Source organism: Lactuca virosa, chromosome 9, assembly GCF_052849685.1.
Source record: "Lactuca virosa cultivar CGN04683 chromosome 9, Lactuca_virosa_CGN04683_v6, whole genome shotgun sequence".
NCBI classification, from domain to species: domain Eukaryota; kingdom Viridiplantae; phylum Streptophyta; class Magnoliopsida; order Asterales; family Asteraceae; genus Lactuca; species Lactuca virosa.
This window is the reverse complement of record NC_136434.1, coordinates 274,785,579-274,809,819: the sequence shown is the minus strand read 5'-3', so window position 1 is coordinate 274,809,819 and position 24,241 is coordinate 274,785,579.

The following is a 24,241-nucleotide window of genomic DNA, read 5'->3' as shown; positions in this document are numbered from 1 at the left end:
TCAAGATTGTGGGTAGTGTAGTTGACCTCGTGTGTCTTCAGCATGTCTCGAGGCATATGCGATGACCTTACCTCGCTGCATCAGAACACATCCGAGTCCTTGATTCGACGCATCACAATACACAACGAAATCTTCTATCCCTTCGGGGAGGGATAGTATTGGTGCGGTGCACAAGGCTCTTTTGAGCGTTTGGAACGCTCTCTCCTACTTCTCTTCCCAGTCAAAGGCCACGCCTTTCTGGGTCAGTGTTGTAAGAGGTTTCGCAATGCGGGAGAAGTTCTGAATGAACCTGCGATAGTAGCCAGCGAGGCCTAGAAATTGACGAATTTATGTAGGCGTCTTCGGTGCTGACCAGCTCTCAATGGATTTGATTTTGGAAGGGTCCACGTATATTCCCTCTTTGCTAACCACGTGCCCTAAGAATTCGACTCTTCGGATCCAAAATTCGCATTTCGAGAACTTCGCATAGAGCTTCTCCGAACGAAGTGTTTCTAAGACCTGTCGCAGATGTTGATTATGTTCTTCCTTACTACGAGAGTAGATAAGTATGTCATTGATGAAGACGATGACGAACTGATCCAAGTAAGGACGACACACCCTATTCATTAAGTCCATGAATACTGCGGGCGTGTTTGTCAATCCGAACGGCATCACTACGAATTCGTAGTGCCCATAACGAGTTCGGAAGGTTGTCTTCGGAACATCCTCCCCTAGCACTCGTAGTTGGTGATATCCGGATCTTAAGTCGATTTTGGAAAAGAAATTCGCCCCTTGAAGTTGGTCGAATAAATCGTCAATCCGAGGCAAAGGATAATGATTTTTGACGGTCGGTTTGTTGAGCTCCCTCTAGTTGATGCACATACGAAACGATCCGTCTTTCTTCTTGACGAACAAGACTGGAGCTCCCCAGGGTGAGAAGCTGGGTCTTATAAAGCCCTTGCTGAGCAGTTCGTTAAGTTGACAGGACAGTTCTTGCATCTCTACAGGTGCTAGACGATAGGGCGATTTGGCTACTGGGGTAGCCCCTGAAATTAAGTCGATTCTGAACTCGACTTGACGTTGCGGAGGCAATCCTGGGAGTTCTTCTGGAAAGATGTCGGGAAAGTCGCATACCACCGGAATGTTCTGAATGTCTTTCGTTTCTTGGCTCACGTCGACCACATGAGCAAGGAATGCGCGACATTCCTTTCGCAAGAATTTCTGAGCTTGAATGTCCGACATGATACGAAGGTTCGTGCCGGGTTTGTCGCCATAAACTACTAGGGTTTCGCCAGACAGCAGATTATGGCGTACAGCCTTCTCGTAACACATAATGTCGGCACGATGAAGACTCAACCAATCCATGCCGATAATGACGTCGAAACGTTTAATTGAGACCGACATGAGATCGATCGAAAATGAATGACTATCTAGTGATAGGGTACACCCTATGAATATACTGCTAGTGCTCTCTGTCTTTCCATTAGCCATTTCTACAGTGAACGGTTCTTTAAGTGCTCGTGATTTTTGCTTAAGTAAATGAGCAAATTTTTGATTCACGAAACTCCTCTCCGCTCCACTATCAAACAGTATGCATGCATAAGAGTTATCGAGGAGAAACGTACCAGTGACTACTATGGGGTCGGCAACTGCTTCCTCGTGGCCTATGGCCAGAACTCTTGCCACTCCACCAGAATTCCCTGCCTTCGGGCAGTTCCTTTTGTAGTGGCCTACCTCGCCACAACCGTAGCAAGCTTGGCCCACTCCTGTTCCGGGGACTTGGTTGATTGGCCTAGCCGGAGCTTTGCAGAAACGGGCAGTGTGCCCCTTCCTGTTGCAGTTCAAACACTGCATTTCCCGACAGGCACCGACGTGGTGGAAGTTGCATTTGTTGCACTTAGGCAAACTTCCAGCGTACTGCTTTACCGGAGCAGCAGCGGCAGGTGCTATCGCAGCATGGACTGCCACGACCTGCTGCTTTTTGGCAGCCTTTGTCTTTCTCTTGTCATCCCAAAACTTCCGCTTGGAATCAGCGGTTCTGGCGGGTTCTGAGATGGCCAGGGTTGTTGTCGCGGCCGGGGTACGAGCCCCATGGTCTATAAGCTGCTGTGCCAATCGCTTGGCACTATCGAATGTAGTGGGGTTTGAAGCCAAAACATTTCCCTGGAATGGAGGCACCAGCCCCCATATGTATCTTTCAATCTTCTTCCCCTCTGTATGAACCATGTTGGGACAGAGGGCCACCAGTTCACAGAACCTGGCGGTGTAGGAGACTATGTTGGAGCCCTTCATGGTTAGGCTCCCCAGTTCTTCCTCTAGCTTTTGGATTTCGCCCCTTGGGCAGTACTCCTCAACCATTAGCTCTCTCAGAGCTTCCCAGCCCATAGCATTTGCCACTATAAGGGATAGTGACTTGACATGGCTATTCCACCATGTTAGGGCTTTTGACTCGAAGGTGCAAGCAGCAAACTTGACCTTGCTTCCCTCCGGGCATGAGCAGATCTCAAAGACCGACTCTGTCTTTTCGAACCATTGCGAGAGGGCAATGACTCTGCCAGTCCCCTTAAAGGACAATGGCTTGCAGTTTGTGAAGTCCTTGTAGGAGCACTCTCTGGAGTGCATAGGGATTTCACCATGAGTAGATAAGACAGGGGTTCCTCCTCCAGTGGAACCAGAAGAATGATATTGTGCCATGGCTGTAGCCACAGCCGCAGCTACAACAACATTCTGGGCTACCGTGTCGAATTGAGGAGCAGGTGGTGTTGGTGCGGGAGGATCGCGTCTTGTAGATTTATGAGGAGGCATTTTTAAACTATAAGATTAGAAACATGAAGGTATTGATAAGAATTTAAAAGGAAATAGATAAGAATGACTCATGGACTAACTCTCCATAGTCCAACAGCACAAATGAATAAAACGATTGATTGTAAGCGAAAGCATTTGGATATAATTTCCATTAGATTAGATATCTGTCAATAATATTGGGATTATAGATGTAATGAGTTCGGGAAAGATGACCTAGAAGTAGGTCTTACATCAACCAAGATGGAAAATTTTGACAGACTACAACCTAATCAAGACCTAACAGGTCTAAGATTTACAAAGATAGGAAATTAGACCAAAGTTTTTACATAACTAGGTTATATCCAAAAGAGAAGTCGATGAGACTCTATCGGCGACGAGAACTACTAGAGTGAGTCCTTGAATCTGACAGAAGACGTTCTATGTTTCTCACGCGCCTATCAGATCCTGCTTGCTGAGCTCAAAGTTTTGTGACTTCAGCTTGGGTTTCAGCAAGTTCCCTCTGCAGAACTGCATTGCGGACCTGAGTCTTTTCATGAGCAGACTCTAGCTGGTGAATGCGGACTGTGTTAACGCCAGAGTTGGCGTCAATCTCCACTACTCGGTCAATAGCTGCTCGACCTTGCTCGGTGTTTCGAGCAATCCTACGAACCATGATGGGTAGGACCCTGTCAGCTGAACCTCCCTCGGTGAGGCTGTAGAAGCTTCTGTCTCCATTGTAGAGAATGGGTTGGCCCTGTTCCTGACTCCATCTATTCAAGTTTGTGGCCCACAGAGGAGTGGGTCCTTGAAATGCTGGACGAGGGTTCAGGTTTGGGTCTTGAGCAGCTGGGGGTAGGTTGTTGACTTCAGGCTCTGAGTCAGAACCATCAGAAAAGCCTCCAGCTTCGTGATCATCCAAAGGGATTGGGTGATCATCTTCTGGCTCTTCTCCCAGCCATCCTGCATTGCCGTTGTTGGGGTAGTACGGGTGTCCGGGCATATGGAATCCAGCCATGAAATCTACGCGAGAAAAGGGATAAAGAAATAACTAAATAGACGCACTAATTAGTTAATTATAAGATGATCATTACTAGTTACTCCAACATTTGCGTAGTGCATACCAGTCATATGTAATCAAGACAGGATAGACCTTCGAATAAGCGACCCTAACTCTAAGCCCACAACCAAACAAGGAACAGGAAGTAAAGCAAAGATCACAGATTCTAAGTCTATGATATCCTAGACACATATAACCTTAGCGTATCCACTCCACAACTATTGACATACTTAATAAAGACCTTTAGTTCTCAGATAGGTAATTAATAGTAACACAAAATACTCCTATAGTATTTTAAGTTTATGTTCTGTTCTACTGTTCTCATTGTAGTAGTGTTGGTAAGTTTTTAGACTTGTTGCAACCTCACAACCACACTTAGGCACATGCTAATCACTCATCGGATAATGCAGTTGTACATCTTCCCAGGGTTGACCATATGTCTCTAAGTCTACTTGTGCTGCCCAACAATCGTAATACTTTTGTTCTGTCCTAGTGACACTGATTTTAGTATGAATGCAGGTATGTATACTTGGTTAAATATTTTATTATTTAAAAGTATAAACTCTTTATCAGAGTATTTTAATCCCGCTGTGTTTATAGTTCGTATATCTTTTATGGGTTGATACTCTCGATTCACTATAAACAATGCTCTGATACCAATCTATCACACCCCAAAACCGGAACGGCGGAAACGTTCGGGGGTGGAGGACGTCATGTTCAGTATCACAACAATGCAAAGTAGTAAATAAGCAACAACATCATCCATTGCATTAATAATATAATTTCATACAAGTGTGTTCTGTCAAGTTATATAGACACCAAAAATATACATCAAAATAAAAGATGAGTCTTGAACGAGCTCCATCTTCTCAAAACCTGGCACCGGTACCTGTCTACTGGTCACCTGAGAATACAAGTTATTTTGAAAGAGTTTATCAGCTTTAAAGTTGGTGAGATCATAAGTATATTAGTGTCTGTATTTGTTATGAAAGTGTTTGTAAGTCTGTACTGTATAAGTTTTGCAAAAGTTTGTAATTGTTTGAACTCTCCTAGAAAACCCTATGTGTCCTACTAAAAGCAGCCTTCTACCAAGGCATCTAGTATCTGTGTGTGTGTCTCTTGTAAGAGTGTGTATTTTCCCAAGTCTGACTATCATTAACCAAAAATATAGTTTCTACATTATTGTTTATTGTGTGAATATCACAAAGTAAATGTAAAGGGAAAATGAAATAGTACTGTAGTGTTGTATTAAGTAACTACTGCTGTACTAATTACTTTAAACTATTTGTTATTTAAAGTACCATGTGATCGGCCTGTATCCTGCTACCGACTCTATAGTAAAATGACGATGTAAGACGTCGTAAGAAATGACGTTTGGCACCCGTAGACATGCAAGTCCCACTGTAGCGAGCAACAACGTGTAGGATAGTCAATCCAGTATAGATCTATACACAAACTCATATGCTCCCCATTTAAGGAGATTCTGGATACAAACCGGGTCATGACAGGTAGTGCCATGCCCCCGTTAAGTGGCTCACATAACTGTATGTAATGTATATGTATATGTATATGTATGTGCTAGCTGTATTGTGTGTTCTTTCTCTGTCTAGCCTGTATGTTTTGTTTCTCATCACTGTGTATTATGTTTGTTTCTCATCACTATGTATTATGTTTGTTTCTCATCACTATGTATTATGTTTGTTTCTAATCACAATGTATTATGTTTGTTTCTTATCACTATGTATTACTCATGAATGAACTGACTCATTGTATGTTTCATTGTTCTAGTAATAGTATATTCCTAAACTATACCTATTATAGTTTACTAGTAATGTTGTTTGTGTATATGAACATGTTTGTATACCTTTGCTACCCAAAGGCATTGAACTGAATGAAAGAAGTAACCTTTTATATCTATACACATATACATGATATATAACTAGGATTCAAACGACCTTCGGACAAATAACCTGAATACCCTAAGTCCACAACCAAACAAGGAACAGGAAGTAAGGTGAGCTATCAGTCCTAAGTCCTTTCAATCCTACTTATATAACTATATCTATATAGATACACAGAATATAAGTTAAAAGAGTTTAAGTAAAAGTATTTAACATGTAAACGAGTTTGATAAAAGCATTTGGTATGTAAAAGAGTTTGTAAGACAGTTTGAAGTAAAACAGTTTGGTAACACAGTTTGAAAAGTAAGAAATCCACTTGTTTGGTAGTTATTAATCACATGTGATTGATATAATAACTATAATTTTTCAACTTGTATCCCCCCCATAAAAGCATTTAAAAACATTTAAAAGGTTAATTAAGGGGTATAAACTCACCTGTAGTGAGTGGTTTGGATGAACGGATTGTATAGGATGCTAAGTGGCAAGTGAAGACTTGAGCACACACGCGGATCCTATTTAACATATAATGATACATATATGAATATAATTAGTGCTTATAACAACTAATTAGTGACTTTTAACCACCTTAGGGACTAGTAAACACTTATTTTGAAGCGTTACAACCATATATGATTGTATATAAGGGGTATATGGCTATTCAAGGGAGTGTATGGTCAATATGCACACTATTTGTGTGTGTGCGGCCAGGGTGTGTGTGCGGCCGTACACTCCCTATGGAATGTGCCAAAACGTATTTTAAGACTTTAGGACTCATCTAGGAAGGTTTCTTACTTCATGCTTTAGCCTTATATGGAGTTTATTGCCATCTTTGGACATCAAAAGGGTGTGTGCGGCCACCATGATGTGTGCGGCAGCACACCCTTGATGAACATGATAAAATCATGTTTTTCTAGCATATCATCAAGTGTTCTTACCATATAACAAGTTATGATAAGTGTATACACGTTATAGAGGCTTGAAAGGGTGTTTAAGGTCCAAAACTAGTGCGTGTTCTTGGTGTTCTTGGCTAAAAATGGATGTTTTCACGGATCAAACCAAGGGAAAAGGCTAGCTAGGGTCGTATATCAACAAATAAAAGGAAGGATTACTAACTTTTATGAAGATCAAGATGAAGATTTGGATGATACTTGAGAGGATTTCGAGTTCTAGCTTTGAAGAAGTGGAAAAGTGTTCAAAAATGACAAGTGTAGTATATATATGGGAGAGTGTGCAGTTGGGATGGGTGTGTGGCCGTACACTCCATATGTTGGAGTGTTTGGCTCATTTTCAAGTTGTTACACTCTCAAAACTCATCCCACGACTCTTACCTTGATTATACTAGGTTTTAAACACTCTTCTTGACTCTAAATAGTGCTTGAAAATAGCAAAAACGAGTCTAACCTTCATTGATTTGAATAAGTGCATAAGATAAAAATTTCGGATTGTCACAGGGGGCATTGGAGATTATCTCAAGTCCTCCGAACAATTGTGTTATTGAGGAAATCATTGCTGAGATGACCGAATATTACTTTGACAAACCAACGGAAAATGATGGTTCATTTTGGGCATCCCTAGACAGTTACATTGATGAAGAAATCATTTGTAATGACGATTCATTATCCGATTCTTTTGTTCCGAAATCCAAAGTAGTTTCTAAGTCTACCTTAGTTCCGATAATACCTTGTTTCAACAACCCATAAGTCAACATCTGAATCTAACAAGAAAGCATGGTTGAACAAGAAGGATATTGTTCATCTAAAGGTAGAAGCCAGAAAAGCAATAGAAAAAGAGACTAGGTCTAGACAGTGCTCTAGGTTCCTTGAAAAGTCAAACAAGAGAGTGTCATAGACTGTTGTTAGTCCAATAACTAGGAATCATAATACATTTTCTCCTGTTAGAATACCCAAACGTCCATCTATTTCTGTTAGCTTGGATACTCATGACTCCTCTGTTAACAAATTTAATTTAGCTGAAAAATGTGTAAAATATGTTAATGTTAAGAACTCACTAAATAGAAGTAATTATCCTTGCACAGTATCCTCTCCAATACTCCTACCTCGGAAGGAAAATTTTTTAAACAAAAATAGATTTCGAAAATCAAATGTGCCTATGAGATCACTGAATAAAGGAAAGGATATTCAACACTTAGATGTGAAAAATCTTTCAAAAAATTTTGTTCTAGAAATATGAAAGGAAAGTTAAGGAAAATTTGATTTCAAAGGAATCGCAGAAAATAGTTTTTAAAAAACAATATGGGAAAACAGTTCATCCAAATAAAATAATTTCTAAACCACCAAAAGTTAAATATGATTTATGAATTAATGAAAGGATTGTAACATTTTGCTTCTTCCTGAATGAACCTCAGAAAGATCAATCTGAGATCCCAACAGTTCGGGAATCCAAAGCAAAGTCCAAAGCCCGTACTATAGTCCCTGGTTCTACCTTGGAGCCTAAAAACTCCAAAACTCACTAAATTTATAGGCTTTTTGTACTTTAGAACAAGATACAATATGATGTGTTGATAGTTCTTATTCCATGCATATGACTGGGCAGAACGATTTTCGATGAGATATCAAATTAACTCTGAAATATGGTTACATTGCTTATGGAAAAAGCACAAATTCTCATATTCAAGTTTATGGAATCCTGAAAAATGGCAACTTCTCTGTCTCCAATTGTCTCACCCCCAAACCAGAACGGCGAAACGTTCGGGGGCGGAGGACGTCATGTTCAGTATCATAACAATGCACAATAGTAAAACAAGCAACAACATCATCCATTGTATTAATAATATAGGTAATACAATTATGTTCTTAATGTAATTGTAAGACACCAAAAATATATATATCAAAATAAAAGACGAGTCTTGAACACGCTCCGTCTTCTCAAAACCTGGTCCAGTGTACCTGTCTACTGGTGACCTGAGAATACAAGTTATTTTGAAAGAGTAGATCCACATTAAAGCTGGTGAGTTCATAAGTATTTTAGTGTCAAATGCTTGTATAACTTTGAAGAAAATGTTTGTAAGTGTTTGATGTAAAGTTTTTAAATGTCAGATGTAAAGTTTGTAAATGTCCGATGTAAATTTTGTAAATGTGTGATGTAAAGTTTGTTTACTTCCTAGAAAATCCTATATTTTCTACTAAAATGGAGAGTAGTCTTCTACCAAGACCCGACTGTTCTGAATGTTTGTTCTTTTGTAAAAGTGAGTGTTTTCCCAAGTATATGACTATTATTACCTTGAAAATAGTTTACATTACCTTTTATGTGAGAAGATCACTATATGAATGTAATGGGAAAATGACAGTGTACAGTAATGTTGTAATAAGTAACTACTAAAACACTAACTACCTTAAAACCAATTTTATTAATTAAGGTTAAGATGTGATATGGTTATAACCATGCAGATTGACAAGTGTTTAACACGACGACCTGCTGGCGTCGAAACTGATGTGACATTTGTCACCCCTTGGCCTTGCCGGCCAAACTGTAGCGAACAGTTGGGATGCGGGCTTGTCAGTCCCGTATAGATCTATACACACAATGCCCGCTCTCCTTCTAGGAGACTCTGGTTACAAAACACGACCTAACAAGTATATTGCTAAGCCATGAAGTAGTTTCACATTAATGTTATCTTGTTCATGTAAAAGGATGTATGTTCCTTTCTGTTTCTTGTTATTGTATGTTCCTTTCTGTTCTTGTTATCGTATGTTCTTTCTGTTTCTCGTTATAGTATGTTCCTTCTGATTCTCGTTATAGTATGTTCTTTCTGTTTCTCGTTATAGTATGTTCTTTCTGTTTCTCGTTATACTATGTTTGAACTGACTCTTGTAAGTTTCATTGTTCTAGAAATAGTAAGTATGAGTCTCCTAAACTATACCTATTATAGTTTACTAGTAAGCTCTGTAACTGAATGACTGCTCATGTTTGTACACCCTTGCTACCCAAAGGTGTTGAACTGATTTTAAGTACTTGTATATCCACATACATATACATAATATACAACTAAGATTTAAACGACACTCGGAGAAACAAACGATACCCTAAGTCCACAACCAAACAAGGAACAGGAAATAAAGCGAGTTATCAGTCCTAAGCCCTTTCAACCTTATTTATATAACTATATCTATGTAGACATGATTTTGTCAATATATAAGTTTAAAAGAGTTTTGTAAAACGATAAAGAGTTTATTATATAAAAGAGTTTTAACCATTTGAATGGTTATTGATGACTTGATGTCAATTTATAAAATGATTTGAAATAGTTTGTTTGATAACACAATTTGAAGTATAAGAAATAAGAAATCTCTTGTTTTGATAGTTACAAATCACATGTGATTGATTATACAACTATATGGTTTTCTACTTGTATTGCCCCCCATAAAATCATTTAAAATCATTTAAAAGATATGTTTAGGGGTATGAACTCACCTGTAGTGAGTGATTCGAATGTAAGATCGATATAGGATGCTAAGTGTCAAGGGAAGTCTCGAGCACAAACGGATCCTATTAAGCATATAATGACACATATATGTATATAATTAGTGTATATAACAACTAATCATGATATGGAACCACCTTAGGGACTAGGAAACACTTGGAATGAAGTGTTACAATCACATATGATAGTACGAAAGTTGTTCACGGCCACACATGAGTGTGTTTACGGCCAAGATGTGTTCACGGCCATGGTGTTTAGGGCCATGGGTGTTTACGACCAAAGATGTTCACTGCCAAAGATGTTCTTGAGATGGGTTTATGGCCAAGGGAGAAGTTATGGTGTAAACTCTTGATGTTCTTGATGAAATGGTTGTTTCAAGGATGTATTTCAAGAGCTTCTAATGGATAACTAGTATATGGAAAGGATACTTATGTTTTGGAAGCTTGTAGAGGTGTTCACGGCCCAAAGAACTAGTGTGTGTTCTTGGTGTTCTTGAAGATCTAACCCAAAAAGAGATGATTTAACGGATGAAATCAAAGGGTTTTACTAGATTAAGAAGGATATCAACTAATAAATGGAAGAATCACTTATGTCAAGAATTAGAAGTGTTCTTGATGATACTTGAGAGAGAAATGAGTGTTCTTGAGTTGGAAGTGTGAGAAGTGAAGAAACATGAACGAATATCATACTTATGGGACTATTTTACGGCCAACCAAGAGCTTACGACCATAAACTCCAAGTGTTGGAGTTTTCCGGCTTGAATGATGCACAATGAACTCTAGCAGATACTTCCTAACACTCAATCCTTGAATGTACTATGCTTAGAACACTCAAACAGACCCTTAACAATGCTAAAAGATAGCAAAAACAAGTCTGACTTGTGATTGAATTTAATGGCTTTACAAGATAGAAATTTCGGGTTGTCACATCATCCCCCTGTTAGATAGAATTTCATCCCGAAATTAGAGTTTAAGCAATTACAAATAACTAAGTAAAAAGATGAGGATAGGGATCCGATTAGTCCTAACGACTACGATGTCTAGGTTTTCTACGGATTCTTCCACAAAGTTGGGGTTCTCGCTTACCTCGATCAAAGCGAGTGGGATAACAAAAGTCTCGTCGGACGACCAGCTTTCGAGTTAGAGACGTGGAAAGTAGGGTGTATGTTATTGGATTTCCGAGGTAGTCGGGGCCTATAAGTTACTGGATCAACTCTAGTAAGAATCTCAAATGATCTTACGTACCTTGGATTTAGCATTCCACACTTTACGAAGCGTATTCTGCCCCTCCGGATGAAACCTTCACCTGATGAGGTCACCAACCTGGAGTTTCCAAGGGTATTCTCTTATCGAAGGCGTTAGTTTTTCTGTCTGACCCTGAGAGTTTTACGTCGTTCCTGAATTTGTACTTTCTTCTCGGTAGTTTCTCGAATGAATTCCGGGCCAGCGAAGGTGCTGCCTGGAAATTGGACCTCTAGCTAGTTGTGTGTCGCCTACTTTAATCCAATGCAGAGAGGATCTGTACTTGCAACCGAAGCGGGCTTCGAATGGAGCAATTCTAAATGCTACGTTCAAGGACTCGACTAGTTGATAATTAGGTATTCTTGTTCTTCCAAAGTCTTTCACATCTGTTTTCCACACAACTTCTAATGATTGAACCGTTCTCTCATTCTGTCTGTTGGTTTTGAAGATGGTAGGCTATGCTTCGTGACTGGCCTAGTTTCTAAAAATTTCTGAAGTGACTGCCTGAACCGGGAGGTGATTTGTGACACCCAAATTTTTGCAAAAATTTTAAACTTTTAAACCCATCTTAAATTAAATTAAAACAACTAAAATAGTCATAACATAATCCATCAACTTAATAATCATATAAAATAAGTGTGGAAGTAATAATAATAATAAGGTCCCAACAAAAATAACTAGTAGCGATGTCCCGGTGCTCCATGTCAAGCCTTAGCCTCTTTAATCTTAACACCTGAAAAGTTATAAGGGAAAGCGTAAGCACAAAGCTTAGTGAATTCAAACACAGACATTGTACTAACATTCATATTTACTAACCCTAATCCATTTTCCAATTATAGTTGTATAATAAGGGCAAAGAACGAATCAATGCCAATAATACAAGAAGGACTTGTAGGTTTGAACCGCACCGGGAAGATCCCGTATCATTTGGCCCTAATCACCACACCTCATGATGAGTATTACGTTGGTGATATTACCTACCCACCGCACCGGTAAATCCGTATCCTTTGGTGGTGTCCCCATATCCATAATTAGTTACATACAGTGCACATGTACGAATTAAAACAATAGTTATATAGCATGCTCTTATAATGAATTCAAATAATCACACACGAGCTAACTAGCAAACACAATCATCAATACAACGGTGTGAGAGAACTCACCTTGAGTGAGTAGTAAGGATATCTAACAATCAAATAATGCTACCAAGCTTGAGCAAACTTCAAAACCTCACCTAAGAAGGACTAAAGGTTAGAAAGGAGAAGTAATGAAGCTATGAGTTGAGAAAAGAGTAATCACAACAAGGTCTCTAAAACAGACCTGCTGTTCAAAACGGATTTACTCCAAAATCTAAAACAGAAACATAGCTTTAACTAAATTTTATAGGAAACTATGATTGCTCAGGATTCCACAACTATAAAGAACTCATTCTAACTCCAAAAGATGAATTAAATATGAATTTTACAAAATGGTGTATCACTTCTGTCTCCAACAATACAGTCAAGTGATGTTGGCCAATTCTACCCAACTTGTGAGTAGAATTCGTCCAAACCAAAATTAAGAGAAGTAAAGGACATACAAATGAAAGTCTCAGAGTTGGAATTTAATGAAAAGCATCTCCCAAACTCCAGATATAAAATTCACATTGTGGACAATCACAACACTAGCAAAAGCTGGTGACTGCCCACTGATCTGGAGTGTGGATCCATTCTAACCAATTTATAATTGGAAATAACACCCCATCTGCTCCAGATATTAAATTCATAATAAAAGGAACATATAGAAACTTGGAATCACTCTGGATCCTTTTCCAAGCCTTAGAAATGATGAAAACAAAATGACATATCAGAACAGACCCGGATCAGACCTAACAGCAAAGATGCCATTCTTTCCCATATATAAAGTCCTTATCAGTGAGGTTGGCCTGCTTAAGAAAGTTAGCCAACTCAATTTTTGAACTTTTGGAACTGGTTTGGGGTCTGTTTGAGTTCTAGAGCTCAAGATATGAATTTTACAAAATGACTACAGATCTGATGGAAAACAGAATTGTAGCCACCCGTGATTCCTTTTTGGCTTATCCATCCTTCTCCCTTTGAAACACATTTTAAGATGTGTTCATCATCCCAATTTAGTCCCCATGATCATGGTGGTACTAAAAAGGGTTAGGTATCATTAGGATTTCATTTTGCCACAAGATTGTAATAATAATCAACATGAAAATGAACATAAAGCACATAAAATCACCATTCTCCCTTTTAGGGTTTCCATGATCTTTTGCCACATGTAATCCCCTAGATCCATCATCCACCATATATGGGGTGAAGATAGGATCTTGAGATGATGTATAACATACAATTACAAATCAAATAGGAAGGAGAAGAAGTGAAGATGAAATCATAAAACTAGAACAAGGTTATGAATCAAGTTGTAAGAAATGATAAGGAGGTTCATACCAATACGAATCAAGGCTGGAAATGAACAAGAATTAAGCTCCAAACAACAGCCCCTTGGCTGCTCTTGATCCCAAAGAGAGAGAGGACGATTTGAGAGAGAGATGGAGGGTTTAGAGTGTTTTTCTTGTGTGTGTTCCAAATGACCCAATTAACACATTAAGTACTATTTACTAGATGGACCTGCAAATAGGCCCATAGCCCATGGACTTCAATAAAAGGAGTTTACAAGATGATCAAAAGAGTCCAATAACATAATAAATCAGACATTGGTTAAATAAATTAACCCAAGGTTACAAGGATAATTAAATTAAAATAACCAAACGTACCGAGAAAAACCGGGGCGTTACATGATTCTACTATCTCAAACTGAGATAACCGATATTGGAACATCGTGCAGTTTAACTAATTTATCGGACTCAAAACCTTAGTTAGCTTCCCTATTTTGCCTGATTCCTTAAGATTGTAGGAAGGATGCGGATTTGGCTGATCTATCGACGATCACCCAAAATGGCAATCAAGTCCACTTGTTGCCTTGGTTAACTTGATTATGAAGCTCCTTGTAATCCGCCACAACTTCCTCTCCGCTATCTTCGGTGGTTTGTAGTGAGCCTGCGGGCTTTTTCTCTAAAGTTCATGATAAGCCTTATACTTAGGTCATCTACCATCACCTCGTGTATACAAGTCGTATATAATGTAGATTAACAAAACGTTCGGATGGGTGGCTCTGCCCCAAGTCCACAACCAAACAAGGAATAGGAGATAGGGCGGAATCACACATCCTAAATCTTGTTAAGTCTAAATTATATACCACTCTTGCGTATACACTTAGCAGCGATTGATTAACCTAATGAGTTCTTAATCTCTATTTTGTAAACTTGGCCTGCCGTACGTGTGGTCTTTCTCGGAGATCTACTGGGTGTACTTCGGGTGGTTACTGACTTAGGAGACTTCTTTGGTGTTTTTCGCTTCAAGGTTATTAGCTACTGGGTAGGCTAGAAAGGCGCGGTACCCCTCACATGGGTACTTCCGAAGTTCTGAAGTGAGAGGTGATATAAGGGTTGGCGTTATGGATCGGAAAAATTTCATCTGACGGTTGACTTAAGGGAAGAGTTCTTTTTACACGGAGAATAAGTTTTGCCTGGTAAGGACCAAGCCAAACCATGACGGATGATGATGTCGGAACTTCTTAACGAATCATATATTATGTTAATTGGAAGCAGAAATTATAACTAGGATTATGAACTAACCTTGGTATGATTACTACGAACCCTATTTTATCAAAAATTAACAATCACAACTAAACGAGGGTTCTGATAAATTGGAAACAATGAACTTTCAAGAAATGATTCCTACTAGGTCTCTCCATAACCGTTCGGTGCACACCAGTCATGTATAATTAATTAATGGGGTTTGGAAGTGTACCAAAATTATAGCAGGGTTCTTTGATGCTTCCCCACATTCTGGGGAAAAACTCCTCCTCATCCCCCTTTATTCTTCTCTGTTGGACCGTCCCTTTTGAAGTGTCCTATTTCACCACAAAGGTGGCATATTGGACTGATTCCAACATTGGTGGTCGAAGTAATGTGCCGGATCAGGACTCTGCAGAAATGGGTAGTATGCCCGTTCCTGTTGCAGTTCTTGCAATGAATCACTCGGCAGACTCCCAGGTGATGGAAGCTGCACTTTTTGTAATTGTGTAGATTTCCAGCATACTGCTTTGCTGGGGTAGGGGTAACTGTGATACTAGTAGAAACGACAGTAGGAGTAACAGATGTCGTGGCCGCAGAGGCTGCCACTGATTGTTGTCTGTTGGCTAACTTTTGGGGGGATTTACCCTTCTTCTTATCCCAGAACATCTGTTTCTTGTTCTTCATTTGGAGGTTCGGAGTGTCGTTGCGAGTAGGCACTCGTTGTTGTACTTGGTTATCACATTGATTGGGACTTCCGATAACAAATCCACTACTATTTGCGTTGTTAGAGTTAAGGTGAGTCATGACAGCTATAACGGTAGCTGTGACCGCAACTTGTAAAGTAGCCGTATTCATCTTAAGGATTGGTGTTTTGCCAGTGGGTTGGTTACGTTTCTTCGGAGGCATGATTCTGTTACATGATAAGGAAATGAGTTCGTGAGTGTTTATGGTTTGTTCTAGATGTATCCTAATCATTTATATGAATGTAACCTTTTCGTTTTGTTATACTGTCCTCGGTGATTCGACCTACATCCCTATGATGCAGTCCTGGTAAGGGGTAGAAGGAAGTTCCTAGGATGGTCACAAGGCAGGTGTCATTCGAACTATGTTATCTTTGGTTGGAGGATATCATGTTCCAACTTTCAAAAAGATTTGAAAGTAGCCATAACAGAGTCTACATAAAATGGACTTATGAATTTTGAGAAATAATCACCCTCGATTGAGATTTCGTGATCCGATTTATTGATGTTAGTCAATATTACTGGTATTAAAGATGTAAAAAGTTCAGGAAAATGACCTAGGAGTAGGTCTTACATCAAACCAGAATAAGGAAATTTTGACGGCACTAAGACCTAACAGACTGAAAATTTAAGGTCTTAAGATAAACAGGAATTTATAGGGAAAAGTGCTACTTAGAGCATAGATAAGAACGCTATTCCTTAAACCAAAAGAAAGGATGCGCAGAGCATCTCCTACTGGCGACGGGCACCCTTCGGATGAACCCCTAATTCGGCCAGTTGACGCTCCACATCAAGAAAGTGTCGTTCATACACTGTTTGGCGTGCTCGGAGCTCTATGACTTCAGCTCGGGTTACAGCTAGCTCTTGCTGCAAAGCCTCATTGTCTCTCATAGCTCTCCTGTGAGCAACTTCCAGATTGTCGATACGATCCGTATTGGCATTTGTGTCAGCATCTAGCTCAATGGTTTGTTGAATGGCTATCGTTCCAAGCTCAACATTGCGAGCCACACGGCGAACCAAAATGGGAAGAATTCTGTCTGCAGATCCTCCCTCACTTATGTTGTAGAAGCTTCGGTCTCCGTTGTATGGTAAGGGTTGACCTTGCTCACGGCTCCACCTACCCAAGTTCTCAGCCCACTGAGGCGTCGGGCCTTAAAAAGCCGGACGAGGGTTAGGATTTGGGATTGGAGCCTCTAAGGGTAGATCATTAACTTCCTGATCGTAGTCAGAATCCTCCGGGAAGTCTTCTGCGAAGTCATCATCTAATGGAATTGCATGATTCTCTTCTGGCTCTAAATCGAGCCATCCATCATTTCCTTGGTTGGGAAGGTATGGGTCGCCAGGGAGATGGAATCTAACCATGTTATCTATGCGAGAATAGGGATAAAAGAGATAGTTAATAGACGTACTACCTAAGATAATTATAGGATGATCCTTACCAGTTACTTCAATACTTGCGTAGTGCATACCCGTCATATGTAACCAAAACAGGATAGACCTTCGAATAAGTGACCTTAACTCTAAGTCCACAACCAAACAAGGAACATGAAGTAAAGCAAAGATCACAGATTCTAAGTCTATGACACCCTAGTCACATATAACCTTAGCGTATCCACTCAGCAACTATTGACCTACTAATAAAGACCTTTTAGTTCTCAAATAAGTAATTATAGTAACACAAAATACTCCTATAGTATTTTAAATTTAAGTTCCGTTCTAAAGTTTTCATTTTAGTAGTGTTGGTAAGTTTTTAGACTTGCTGCAACACCATAACTATTCCTAGGCACATGCTAATCAATTCTCAGAAAGATATAGTTGATCAGGATATATCACTCCCAGATCTAATTATATGTCGCCAAGCCTACTTGTGTTGTCCAACAATCGCAATACTTCTGTTCTGCTCTAGTATGACACTTATTTTAGTATGAATGCATGTATATATACTTTGGTTAAATATTTTATTATTTAAAAGTATAAACTCTTGGTCAGAGTATTTTAATATTGTTGTGTTTATAATTGTATATCTTTTATGGGTTGATATACTCAATTCACTATAAACAAAGCTCTGATACCAATCTGTCGCACCCCCAAACCAGAACGGCGGAAACGTTTGGGGGCGGAGGACGTCATGTTCAATATCATAACAATGCACAATAGTAAAACAAGCAACAACATCATCCATTGCATTAATAATATAGGTAATACAAGTGTGTTCTTAATGTAATTGTAAGACACCAAAAATATATATATCAAAATAAAAGTCGAGTCTTGAACACGCTCCGTCTTCTCAAAACCTGGTCCAGTGTACCTGTCTACTGGTGACCTGAGAATACAAGTTATTTTGAAAGAGTAGATCAACATTAAAGCTGGTGAGTTCATAAGTATTTTAGTGTCAAATGTTTGTATAAGTTTGAAGAAAATGTTTGTAAGTGTTTGATGTAAAGTTTTTAAATGTCAGATGTAAAGTTTGTAAATGTCCGATGTAAAGTTTGTAAATGTGTGATGTAAAGTTTGTTTACTTCCTAGAAAATCCTATATTTTCTACTAAAATGGAGAGTAGTCTTCTACCAAGACCCGACTGTTCTGAATGTTTGTTCTTTTGTAAAAGTGAGTGTTTTCCCAAGTATATGACTATTATTACCTTGAAAATAGTTTACATTACCTTTTATGTGAGAAGATCACTATATGAATGTAATGTGAAAATGACAGTGTACAATAATGTTGTAATAAATAACTACTGAAACACTAACTACCTTAAAACAAATTTTATTAATTAAGGTTAAGATCTGATATGGTTATAACCATACTGATTGAAAAGTGTTTAACACGACGACCTGCTGGCGTCGAAACTGATGTGACATTTGTCACCCCTTGGCCTTGCCGACCAAACTGTAGCGAACAGTCGGGATGCGGGCTTGTCAGTCCTGTATAGATCTATAGACACAATGCCCGCTCTCCCTCCAGGAGACTCTGGTTACAAAACACGACCTAACAAGTATATTGCTAATCCATGAAGTAGTTTCACATTAATGTTATCTTGTTCATGTAAAAGGATGTATGGTCCTTTCTGTTTCTTGTTATTGTATGTTCCTTTCTGTTATTGTTATCGTATGTTCTTTCTCGTTATAGTATGTTCTTTTTGTTTCTCGTTATAGTATGTTCTTTCTGTTTCTCGTTATAGTATGTTTGAACTGACTCTTGTAAGTTTCATTGTTCTAGAAATAGTAAGTATTATTCTCCTAAACTATACCTATTATAGTTTAGTAGCAAGCTCTGTAATTGAATGACTGCTCATGTTTTTACACCCTTGCTACCCGAAGTCCACAACCAAAGTCGGACAAACAACACATAATATATAACTAAGATTTAAACGACACTCGGACAAACAACTGATACCCGAAGTCCACAACCAAACAAGGAACAGGAAATAAAGCGAGTTATCAGTCCTAAGCCCTTTCAACCTTATTTATATAACTATATCTATGTAGACATGATTTTGTCAATATATAAGTTTCAAAGAGTTTTGTAAAACAATAAAGAGTTGATTATATAATAGAGTTTCAACCATTTGAATGGTTATTGATGACTTGATGTCAATTTATAAGATGATTTGAAATAGTTTTTTTGATAACACAATTTGAAGTATAAGAAATAAGAAATCTCTTGGTTTGATAGTTATAAATCACATGTGATTGATTATACAACTATATGGTTTTCTACTTGTACCCCCCCCCCCCCACATAAAAGCATTTAAAATCATTTAAAAGATAAGTTTAGGGGTATGAACTCACCTGTACTGAGTGATTCGAATGTAAGATCGATATAGGATTCTAAGTGTCAAGGGAAGTCTCGAGCACAAACGGATCCTATTAAGCATATAATGACACATATATGTATATAATTAGTGTATATAACAACTAATCATGATAGGGAACCACCTTAGGGACTAGGAAACACTTGGAATGAAGTGTTACGATCACATATGATTGTACTAAAGGTGTTCACGGCCACACATGAGTGTGTTTACGGCCTAGATGTGTTCACGACCATGGTGTTTACGGCCATGGTTGTTTACGGCCAAAGATGTTTACGGCCAAAGATGTTCACGACCAAAGATGTTCTTGAGAAGGGTTTATGGCCAAGGGAGAAGTTATGGCCGTAAACTCTTGATGTTCTTGATGAAATGGTTGTTTCAAGGATGTATTTCAAGAGCTTCTAATGGATAACTAGTATATGGAAAGGATACTTACGTTTTGGAAGCTTGAAGAGGTGTTCACGGCCTAAAGAACTAGTGTGTGTTCTTGGTGTTCTTGGTGTTCCTGAAGATCTAACCCAAAAATAGATGATTTCACGGATGAAATCATAGGGTTTTACTAGATTAAGAAGGATATCAACTAATAAATGGAAGAATCACTTACAAATTTGTCGAGAATTAGAAGTGTTCTTGATGATACTTGAGAGAGAAATGAGTGTTCTTGAGTTGGAAGTGTGAGAAGTGAAGAAAAATGAAGGAATATCATACTTATGGGACTAGTTTACGGCCAGCCAAGAGCTTATGGCCGTAAGCTCTAGTTTACGGCCGTAAACTCCAAGTGTTGGAGTTTTCCGGCTTGAATGTTGCACAATGAACTCTAGCAGATAATTCCTAACACTCAATACTTGAATGTACTATGCTTAGAACACTTAAACAGACCCTTAACAATGCTAAAAGATAGCAGAAACAAGTCTGACTAGTGATTGAATTGAATGGCTTTACAAGATAGAAATTGCGGGTTGTCACACCAATGTAGCCTATGTTGTTAATATCAAACACAATCTGATAAGTATCACCTAACTTACTGATGCAAATCGGCGAGTTAAGTCTAGAAGAAGCACAACTACATCATGACAGAAGATTGGAAAAAATGTCTCATCAAATCATATTGAAACAAGAATATGTATACCTTAGATATCAACATGATTTTTAGAAAGCCCTAGATGTGTTTTCTAACAAAAATAGTTCTTGATGTTAACTGCCTATGAAATAAGAGACTTTATCATCTGAATTTTCGATACATGAATGATATGGTTTCTGGTGAAATGGTATGTTTGAAAACGATCATCTCTGTGTTGCATGCGAATGTGGGAAGCAATCCAAGAAAGGTCATCCTGTTCTGTTCAAAAATTCTATTTATAATCGATTTGAAATTCTTCATATTGATCTATGTGGTCCATCTGATTTTGAAAGTCAACACAATAAGAAATACATTATTGTGATTGTTGATAACTTTATTCGGTTCACTTAGGTTTTCTTTTTAAGTTAAAAGTCGGAAACGGTTTTCGAACTCATAAATTTCATCAAGGGAATCAAAGTTCTGACCAATCTAACTATTCGAATAGTTCGTAGTGACAACGGAACCGAGTTCATTAATGTCACGCTTGAAAAGTTCCTGGTTGACTAGGGTATTGAAGATATTACAAGAAAAATTCGATTTTTCTAAGGAAGGAATCTGTTGCAAAAAGCTGAAATTTTGTTGCAAAAGACGCAGAGCAATGCAATTTGTAGCGACCCATTTCCATCCCAAAAAACCCAATAGCGAGGGTTTGCGATGGAAACAATAATTCCGTTGCAAATGTGACAACCAAATGAAATGCGTTATAGATGGTATTCCGTTGCAAATTCGGTAATGGTTCTTCCATCACAAATTTTGTTGTAATGGATCCCTAGCAAATTCTGTGGTGATGAATCCTTAGCAAAATCTATGGCGATGCATCCCTGGAAAAATCCGTGGTGATTAATCCCTAGCAAAATCCATGGTGATTAATCCCTAGCTAAATCTGTTGTGATTAATCACTAGCAAAATCTGTGGTGATTAATCCCTAGGTAAATTCGTGGTGATTAATCCCTACCAAAAATTGTTGTGATGAATCCAGAACTAAAAACGTGGTGATTAATCTCTAGAAAAGTTCATTGTGATGAATCTGTAGCTAAATCCATGGTCTATATTCTATAGCAGATTCCATAACAAATTACGTAGGAATATTTTCGTTGCAAAGCTAGATATCTAAGGATGGATAATTAATTTACAAATTAAATCCAATCTAATTTGTACTATATATTAAAAAAACAAAAATCAAATAACATTTATATTATTAAATAAAACAATAAATATTTATTACATCGAAAATTAAAAGTGGCTAATCTAAAATAAATACTTTGCAATAAAAAAATTAATATTTTATGATTTTTGTAGTTGTTGAAAACCGTTAATAATAGTCATTGACGATTGTAGTTTTTTATGAAGCTCCTCGATTCTTATGTTGTGTTGGTCATCTTTGGCCTTCATTATCTCCTTAAGTTCTTCATTTTGCTCTTTTTGCTGTTTAACAAGCTCCCTGAATTCTTCCAGTTCAATATTTTTTTCCAGAATGTAATTAGATACTTCCGTTGTATCGTTAATCATGGGAACCACCTTCGCATATGAGCCAAATCCATACAGTCTTCTTTTCTTGTCATGACCACCACCAACATCATAAAATATTATGTCATCTTCAATTTCTTCACCTACAGCTTCCGACTCTGCCTTTTTTTTCGTGTAAAGGCAGCCTCAAAATAATAATAATTTAAAAGATATCAAATTTATGAATAACATGAAGTCTACAATATAAAACTTTGCAATGAATATATTGTTACACAAATTTCTATCTTTTTCATAATAAATGTGACTCCATCGTGATTCCTTGTATGTGTATAAAAGAACAGTTCACTATGTGGTGGATCATGTCCTAATTTCCTCTTCTGCATAATACCATAAAATTTAATATAAATATATATATATATATATATATATATATATATATATATATATATATATATATATATATATATATATATATATATATATATATATATATATATATATATATACACACACACACACATAAACATAAGCATACAATTTTTGATGAACCATTAAAAAAAACTTACCAGATCAGAAGCAACTTTCAAATGAGAAGAGGATCCAACGTTATGGGTAGGTTGTGGTATTCCATCAGCCACCCCATTACGCATATTGATCTTGTTATGATTAGATTTCTGCTTGTATTCATCTGTATTCCATTTAGCTTGCCATGAGTTCCAGACTTCTAGTGTGATATGAGCTGGTTTCTTGCCAGCTGGGTTCCTTTCTATGTTCCTCGGGTTGAACATATATTGGCCATAACATTGTGTTACTTTACTTTCCCAATCTTTCAGCACTTGTGTGTCTTTTGCTTCTTCCCAAAAATAGTTTTTCTGCACATAAAAATATACACATAAGTTTAAACGAATTTTTTTTACCAAACTATAATTTAAAATGTATAATTAACTACCTTGAACTCCTCTCAATATAATTCCTGCATTTTTTGCTTACTTTTCCCCAAGTGTAACCTTCTGCATCAACTCTTTCAATAAATGATTTAATAATATAGGTAGCATAAGGGCTTGGTGGAAGGAGCCTGCAAAAAATAAGATAGTTTTAGTTTTGAATTCATATGTATGTGTAGACCAGAAGGTTATATATTGAAAAACATGTGTAAGGTATGATTGGTAATTCACAATTTTTTGCAAACATCAATATTTAAACGTCCATCTGAGCCATAAGCAGAATAATGTTTTCACCACCTATAGTTTCCACAACATATCCATTATCATTTGTTGTGGATGTAGTTACGGTTGTTGGTTTTGGTGATGGGTAGATTATGGGGTATGTACTGGGATAGATGTATCTGTTGTTGAGGATGTGGTAGTTGGTTTAGGTAAGGAGGATGTGATAGTTAGTATAGGTATTGATAGTACCAGTTTCGATGAAAGTACTGAGGATGTTGTCGATGATGTAGGTGCTGAAGTTTTGGTTGTAGGTCTAGGTATTGAGGATGGAGTCGATGATGTTGGTGCTGAATTTTTTGTTGTAGATGGAGATGCTGAGGATATGGTAGTGATCGATGTATGTGCTGATAACGGTGTCAATGATTTTGGTTTAGAGGTTTTGGTATTAGATGTAGGTGTATTGGATGTGATCGATGATTTTGAGAAGTCGAAATCTTCATCAAATAAACGCTTGTTTAAGAATCTTGCAGTTAAAGTCTTGTTGCGGTTCAGAACCTGATGTACAATGATATCTTTTGACTTAACACCGGATGCTCCGATTGATTTCAAGTTCTACATCTTTCCTGAGTACATGTAAAAAAATATTAGTCAATACCAATTTATTGAAGATGATAAGATCATGATGATAAGAGAACAAGAAACGATGATCATAACAATAGTAAATAAAAATATATTTTAGATGAGTGAAAACATATATCAACAAAGTGAGTAATGCACAAACATAGTGAAGAAATGTTGGTTTGGATCAATGAGCCTCCGTAGATGATGACAAAAAAGTTAAACCTGGTTTCTAATAAGGTAATTGACCCTAAAATGCAGGCTTAACGT